At 29.3% G+C, this 8334-nt stretch overlaps 1 long non-coding RNA gene across 1 annotated transcript; it reads left to right on the top strand.

The window, feature by feature from the left end:
• Positions 1 to 2040: 2040 nt before the first annotated feature.
• On the top strand, positions 2041 to 4887 carry LOC130671080 (uncharacterized). Its single transcript, XR_008990469.1, has 3 exons — positions 2041 to 2195; positions 2318 to 2785; positions 2867 to 4887. It is a non-coding gene; the product is annotated as an uncharacterized LOC130671080 (long non-coding RNA).
• The last annotated feature ends 3447 nt before the right edge of the window (positions 4888 to 8334 follow it).

Below are 8334 nucleotides of genomic sequence, written 5' to 3'. Positions count from 1 at the left end.
TACACCATTTGAAACACCTTTAGAAAGCGCTTTTAAAAGAGAATTTAATGAAAAAGTTGTCAAAATTTTTCTAAATCATCCCGCAATCAATATCAACCATACAAATTCGATGGGGCAATCTTATCTTCATGTAATAATGTCTCTACCCATGAGTGAATCTTATGCTAAACTTGTACTGGAAGCCGGTTGTGATGTGAATTTAATGGATAAGAATGGAAAATTGGTAATTGATTATCCTTATGAGCATGATTATATACCAGAATATTATAATATGTTTGATCAGTATTACGACAGTAGTATGTTAATTGTAAAATACCATATTGTTAAACTGATCGTTGCTGATTTTGAAGTTTGTGACAAAAATATTGAGGCAGTCAACGGCAAAGAATTTAAGAAAATACGTAAAAAATGTTTGAAAGAAATTAATTTAATGAAAAAAACAAAAGATAGCGTCACAGAATTTACGTATTATGATTTACTACATAAACCAGAAGACAAACTGGCTTTGAGATTGATATCCCTTGACGATAACGTCACTTTTAATGAAGCAACGGTTGAATCTCACTTTCCATTGTATGGGGGAATGATTAATTATCGTTTGGCAAGAGCATTTAAACGTATAAAACTTCAAAATAAACTTGCAAATATTATAGTTAATGTGTTTCGTGAAATGGTTTCTAATATTTAAACTATCTTCAACTTGTATGAAGGATCTTTTCTTTTATTTGACGATTATAGATTTCATGAAATTAAATGAATAAATGCATATAATAGTTAACAATAAAAAGTAAATTAGAAAATTATATTATCTTAATAATTCAATCAAAAATATCTATCATAGTAATTTGAGTTTGTAAAAAAACGTTTCGAAATTTTTGTAATTTTTTTTTTTTATGTATCAACAATAAAACCTCTATTCCGAATAAGTAATTAATTTCTCTATGTATTTTATTTATTATAAGAAATTTTTTTTTCTAAACATAAAATCTTTATTTAATATAAAGCTTTAACTGTCAAAATTCTATAAAATTTGTGGTGAAAGCAGACTATCATAATTAATTTAAGCAAAGATAAGGCAAATGTCCGAGTACCTGGAACACGACCCCATGCCGGAACGATTTGATGATCATCGTATTATATTTAAACTCGTACTTGATAAAATTCCATAAAATTTTCTTTATTTACAATCTTAATCTTTCATTTACAAGATAAGATATAAAATAGATTTTAGAATATATTCGAAGCATGGAAAAAAAAGAAACTATCACAATAATCTCGGATCCACGATTTTTTCATATCTCTTAAATTTGCTAAGAAATCAGTTAATGGTCTTAAACTTATGGAAAATGTATAAAATCACTCTTCGATAATTCTTTTTATGTATCTAAAATTACATAAAGTTCAAAAAAACACATTAACAATATGAAAGAATTTATATTAACCCTTCGTCTGTCACGTGATCCCGTCACCCTTTGTCCGACGCGCTTCGGCGTACCACCGCCACGTATTTAACATGGCGATCTTGCCAAGTATCATAACTATGATTTTTCAAAATTCAAATCACACAACCTTATACTACTATACAATTGTAATTTTTTCATATATAATACATAATAAAATCATGTACTTGTCTCATTTTAATAGAAAATTGTTTATGTGTGATCAGATCTGCGTATGTTTCGTAAGATCTGATCAGATATAACTTTATCTGAACTAAATTATAGATCATATCTGACGATAGTTGGTCAGATATAATTAGTTCTTATCAGATCTCGTTAGATAGAGACAATTTAAAGATCTGGCCGGATCTGCTTTGTCAGATCTGATCAGATATAGTTGTATGTGGTCAGATATAAACCTTTTTCCCCCGGTAACCATATCTTTGAAGGTTTAAGTGTAAAATGATTAAGAAACTCTTAAACGTGAGGAATCCAGACAAATCTGTTTACATAATATTTTATTTCAAAATATGCATTTTATTACGAAAGTATTTAAAAATATAATAGTGATGAAATATAAGCTGGGATATAAGCAGAATTCTTTATTTGTCTTTTGCGGAAATTTAATGCTTACTTCATCAGTTTGTGATTGCAATCAATTTAAACAAACATGAAATGATGTATAAATACCCTGGCTTATTTGTGCAAAATTTACAATACAACAGTACGCAGACACAGTGAAAGTTATAAGCATTGGTAAGTAATACTTGACGACCATTTATTATTTCTAATCAAAAAAATAATATTTATTGATTTTTTATGTCAGTCGAAACGTATTTCTATAATAATTATTATATTCATAAATGATTTCTGTCCAGGTAGGAATTGCCAAGGCTGACGATTTGCCAAGCCTCGGACCATTCGCCACTTGTCAAGCCTTGATAACTGAGCATTGGCCCAAGCCTCGTTTTAAGCCTGGATCAATGGACAATCACGCCGCATCCAAGCTTTGGAAACTGAGCATGGAGCCCAGCATGTATCACATTCAAGCCTCGTTGCATTACTAAATGTTCACGTGTGTGCACTTTTATAAATTACATGTTTGCGTATATTTATTTTTATACGTTATATTTTTTATATAACCTGCAAATATGTTATTGAAAGATACGCATCTCGTAAACGTGAAAGTGCAACTTCATATTATAAAAAGAAATCGCTTCATGCGTAATAGTACAAATTGGGAAAACACAAATAAGGAAGATGATTGTTTAAATGTAAATGCTGCGAATAAATTAGTAGGAGTTAATGATCTACAGGTGTTGCTAATGAGACTCAAACTTCCTTTGGTAAGTTTAACAAAGCGAGTATTTATTTATTATAATTAAGTAATTCAATAAGTTTTAAAATTAATAAAAATTTTTTTACAGCTTCGATCAATGGTTCAAGGATTCTTCTTCTGGTAGTTTTCAAATTGAATCAAGAAGTAATCAGGATATAAAGAAGGATATACAGTGTATTATGGAGAAGCCTATTGATTTCTACTCCAAAATTTTTCATTGGGTAATTAACAATACAGGCAAGTTACCTTCAGCTACGATCTCTGAGCTTTTGGAGGTTGTAATTAGTGAAGGACGTCGTGCGTTCACTTCAACATCTCGTGCTCTTTTAGTGTATAAATCTTCTATAAATTCCCACAGTGTTTTACACAAGAATGGAAGTTACGGGCAATATTTGTATGTGGGAATATTTAGTGGATTAGAAAAGCACATTGCACCTAAAATATTAAAAAAAAAACTTCAATTGTAATAAATGTATTTGTTGATAACCAACAACAGTGACTATCAATGGAGTAACATATTCTTTTGAATATATTGCTTTAATTGCTGATAAACAAACCCGCGCATATTAGAAATGCATAAAAGGCCCAACAGCTTATATTTGACCTCGAAATTTATGAAATATGTAAAAAAATTGGTTTGTACTTTAATTTAAACTTAAAACTTCCCCCTTTTTTTGTGTCTCAGTACTAATTTTTGAAATAGTATTTTCACTTCTAGATTTTTTGATCGCTTTTTCTTTAATTTACATTGATAAAGGAACAGTAAAGGAAAATTTCGAATTAAATTTCGACCAAAATTTATACTATGATGATCAGCAAAGACTTATATGGACGTATTTAAATTTCATAGCTGCTAAGAATAAAATAACAGTAAATTTAGTAGAGGAGAAAAAAATACAAAAAATTAGTATCATTATTGGAGGAATATCGCGTACCCCTTTGATGAGTTTATTCCATCGGTTTCTATTGTCAGGCAAAAAAGATTGAATTCCACGGAGTCACGTTTGGAGCCTCGATTGCGTCATGGTAACTTTGAATCTGAAAAACGGAGTCGATGCCATGACGGAGATAGCTAAAACTCTGCCGAAAAAACGTATAGACCTTGTTAATTATAAAACTCCAGAGCTTTATAAGAACATCGTAGCCTAAATTACATACATATTTATATAATTTATATATATTTATATATAATTTAGGCTACGATTTCCTCATAAATATCTGGAATTTTATAATTAACAAGGTCTATACGTTTTTTCGGCAGAGTTTTAGCTATTTCCGTCATGGCATCGACTCCGTTTCTCAGATTCAAGTTACCATTACGCAATCGAGGCTCCAAACGTGACTCCGTTGAATTCAATCTTTTTTGTCTGACAATAGAAACCGATGGAATAAACTCATCAAAGGGGTACGCGATATTCCTCCAATAATGATACTAATTTTTTGTATTTTTTTCTCCTCTACTAAATTTACTGTTATTTTATTCTTAGCAGCTATGAAATTTAAATACGTCCATATAAGTCTTTGCTGATCATCATAGTATAAATTTTGGTCGAAATTTAATTCAAAATTTTCCTTTGCTATTCCTTTATCAATGTAAATTAAAGAAAAAGCGATGAAAAAAATCTGAAAGTGAAATGAGTAGATTATAATAATTATTGATTCTATAAGAAATAAACCAACGTCGGTATTTGAAGAGTGTATTTTTATTGTTTAATAAAAAAAAAACATAATTTGAGAAATATTTCATTTATTGAACATCATATTAAAGATTATCAGAATAAAAAAAATTTTAATTTTTGTGCTTATTAATACTAATTTATACTCGACGATGATATCTCGGAAAATTGAAAAATTATAATTTTCTAACTAAGGTAAGTGACCCCTCTATCGGCCAGTTAAGCGTATTATTTTTTTCGAATTAAGAATTCAAATATCAAAAACCAATTCATGTATAAAATAGTGATAGAACCTTGAAGCTTATACATATAACTTGAGATTAAAAAAAATATATGTAAAAATATGTATTAGAAATTAAATAATAAATGAAAATAACTTCAATTCCGGATGACCCCTCTCTCGGCCTGCCTATACCCCCTTTGTCGGCAATCTTTTAGATAATATTTTAGCTGATCGGATGTATATAATTTATTAACATCTATTCTATATATTTAGAACTACACGGAAAGAAAATTATGGGAAGTTTTGCTATGCATTATGGGAATGGTTCCCATAACGGTATGGGAATAGTACCTATACTATTATAGAAATCGTCCCTATAATTTATGGGAATAGTTCCCATAATAGTATGAGAATAGTAACCATACCATTATGGGAACCATTCCCATAATGGTGTGGGAACTATTCCTATAATATTATGGGAACTACTCCCATTACGTAAATAAAATATCATAAAATTTTTTTTTTGCAAAACAGTGTAGAAATTTCCCGAATAATATGGAAAGATCCAAATGAAGCTTATTCGACGCTAAATTTGTTAAAAAAAATTTTTTCGTTAAAAATTTTAATATTTTTGCTAAATATGGATTTTTTTTTCAATGTTTGAATTTTTGTTTCTATACTTAATCAAATTTCTGTGTATTGTAAAAGTGATTGCCACACTTTTCTTTAAATTAATTTTTTCATGATAGTATGGGAACCATTCCCATAATATTATAGGAATGGTTCCTATAATAGTATAGGAACTATTCTCATAATATTATGGGAATGATTCCCATAATGGTATAGGAACTATTCCTATACCATTATGGGAACTATTCCTATACCATTATGGGAACTATTCCTATAATATTATGGGAATAGTTCCCATAATAGTATAGGAATAGTTCTTATAATGTTATGGGAATGGTTCCCATAATTTATGGGAATGGTTCCCATAATTTATGGGAATGGTTCCTATAATTTATAGGAATAGTCCCTATATATTATTGGAATGATTCCCATAATATTATAGAAAGTATTCCTATAAATTATAGGGACCATCCCTATAATTAGAGGAACCATTCCTATAACGTTATGGGTATCATTCCCATAATTATCGGAACTATTCCTATAATTATGGGAAACATTCCTATAATTATAGGAACTGCTCCCATAATTTATGGTTGTAATTCCTATGATGATATAGGAAAAAATTTTACAAAATTATGGGAACAGTTTCCATAATTTTCTTTCCGTGTAATATTTGTTTTTTAATAATAAAATGACTTCTTACAATAATCAGAGTATGTTGAATCTAAACTAGATTGATTTTACTTTTTTTTTTTAAACTATTTACGCATGAATACGTACTTATTGTGAAAATATATCGATTTTTCGACTAAGGGGCCGATAGAAGGGTCACTTGCCTTATTATTGTTCTTCGGGATCTAACAAAGTCCTAATCAGGTTGACCTTATTTCAAAAAGGGAAACTTACATCGCTGTACGGCACGGGTTAAAAGTGAGATAGAAACCTGAAACTTGGAGGATATGTTTTTTATTTATTTCGAACCACATAAGCCTCTTGAAGCATAAAAATTTGAAAATGTCAAAAATCAGGATTATGCTTTTGTACATATACTCTCCCTGAGCTGTCCTTCATTTCTGATTTGGCTTAAATAATCGGAGCGTCTTACAGCTCGCGAAGAAAAAAATTCATCAGGGACTGAACAAGCGGATAATATCTTCTTGGCAAACTGAAAGATAACAAGTGGAGTAAGCCCTTTACGGAGGGTATGGGGAGAAGCCTCCATTTTTCTTCGTGTGATAACTCAATTATGGTAATAGTTGATATAATACCATGGTAATAGTTACCATAATGTTTAGAAATTAATTCTATTAGAGTAATCATTACCATAATAGGTGGGAACAATTACTATAATTACGTAGGAGGTATTACCATAATGGTATAGAAAGTATTCCCATATCGTACACGAATGAAAACTCTGTAAATAGAAATGGTTGTCATAATTTGTATAGGAGCCGCTTCTATAATCGATACTTCGAAAAAACCGGTTAATGTACGTTGCGGAAACCATTCCCATAATATATAGTAATTGTTACAATAAATTTTTCTTCGTGAAGAAACAGTGAGAATTTGGTATTTAAGAATTATGTTACAAAGTATTCAAGTATTCAAGATTTTTCTTACAAATTCATTTTGAAAACCATCTTGAATCTTTTCGCAACAATTTAAAAAGTGCATAATGTCACAATAAGTTGTGTAATAACTTTGATATAGAGTTTTTTTAGTAATATAGTCAAGAGGTGAGTATCATTCTGCGTGAGGAGCATTTATATTTGCACCATCGCATGTAAAAAAGCAATATACTATAAACAATACATTGAGGATATACGGAACATTGTATAATATGTAATATTATATTAAAAAAAAATATCATCAACACCAATAATCATCACGGTATTTTTTATTAGGATCTACTCTATGATCAATTGCTCTAGTCACTATTCTACATCTTTTAACTTCCACAATCTTCTAAGGTTTTTTCAATCACGTTGATATCAAGATTAGTAATGCGCATGGGTACTTATTTTCTTAATCGCAAAATCGAATGGATGGTTCTCTACTTCAGGAGCTCTAACTATTTCAAGATCACTATTTACGAGTACTCAATAAGTGTTGTGATTATTATTCTTTTGTAAGAGTAAGCCCGTTAGTTTCTCTTTTTTAATAATGACTTTTCGTAACTTTTTATTAATAATTTTTCACAGGCAAAAAAAAGTATTGTATTTGTACACGAAAAAAATAATACTTAAAATTTGAATAATTTTTCAGTATACCTCAAACTTACATTAGTTTGTGTACGTACTGATTTGTAACTAGAACCATAATTCATCAATAAATAGTAAATATCAAAATTAAAACTTCTGAAATAAGAATTTGAAATCTGGGAACGCAGGTTTTCATCTCATTAAGTGTCACTTATTTGTTTTATTTATATCATAAACTAATTGGCTTTTACTGATCAGTTTTAAATATACACGTGAAAGCTTCTAAAATAATCGGTAATGATGATACTAAATCTCAAGAAATACTAATTACATATTAATGACAAGCTCAACTTTTGATTACTCTTTGTTGATATTTAGTATTCTGTTTGTTTTGTTTTTTTCATGTATGACTATAACGTTAATATTTATATGAAAGTAATTTTTAACTATTGAAGTAATGAAATTAAATATATTAAATGCTGACAATAAATTATCAAAAATATTGTAAAGCAAAAAACAGAGTATTAAGGTAGTTGTTGCGCTATAGGCTTCATCGGTAGAATTCGATGAAATTGAATTATGATATTTAGATGAATGTCCAGAATGTAATTTTATAGTCAGAATTTTTGACCGATTGTGAAGCGAGGTGTCGATAATCAAAGTGTACGCTATTAAAATGTAGTAAGTTAGATAAACTTCACCCTGATTATAAACTCCGATTGAAATCGCTAAATTCCGATTAAATCCGATTGGTTCTGATTGAAATGTAATAGACTTTAAATCGGAATTCATTGGTTTCAATTGGAGTTTTAATTAGGGAAAAAAA

Source organism: Microplitis mediator, chromosome 7 (genome assembly GCF_029852145.1).
Source record: "Microplitis mediator isolate UGA2020A chromosome 7, iyMicMedi2.1, whole genome shotgun sequence".
Classification (NCBI taxonomy): Eukaryota; Metazoa; Arthropoda; class Insecta; order Hymenoptera; family Braconidae; genus Microplitis; species Microplitis mediator.
Note: the sequence above shows the minus strand (reverse complement) of the source record. Positions and strands in the feature narration are given on the sequence as shown.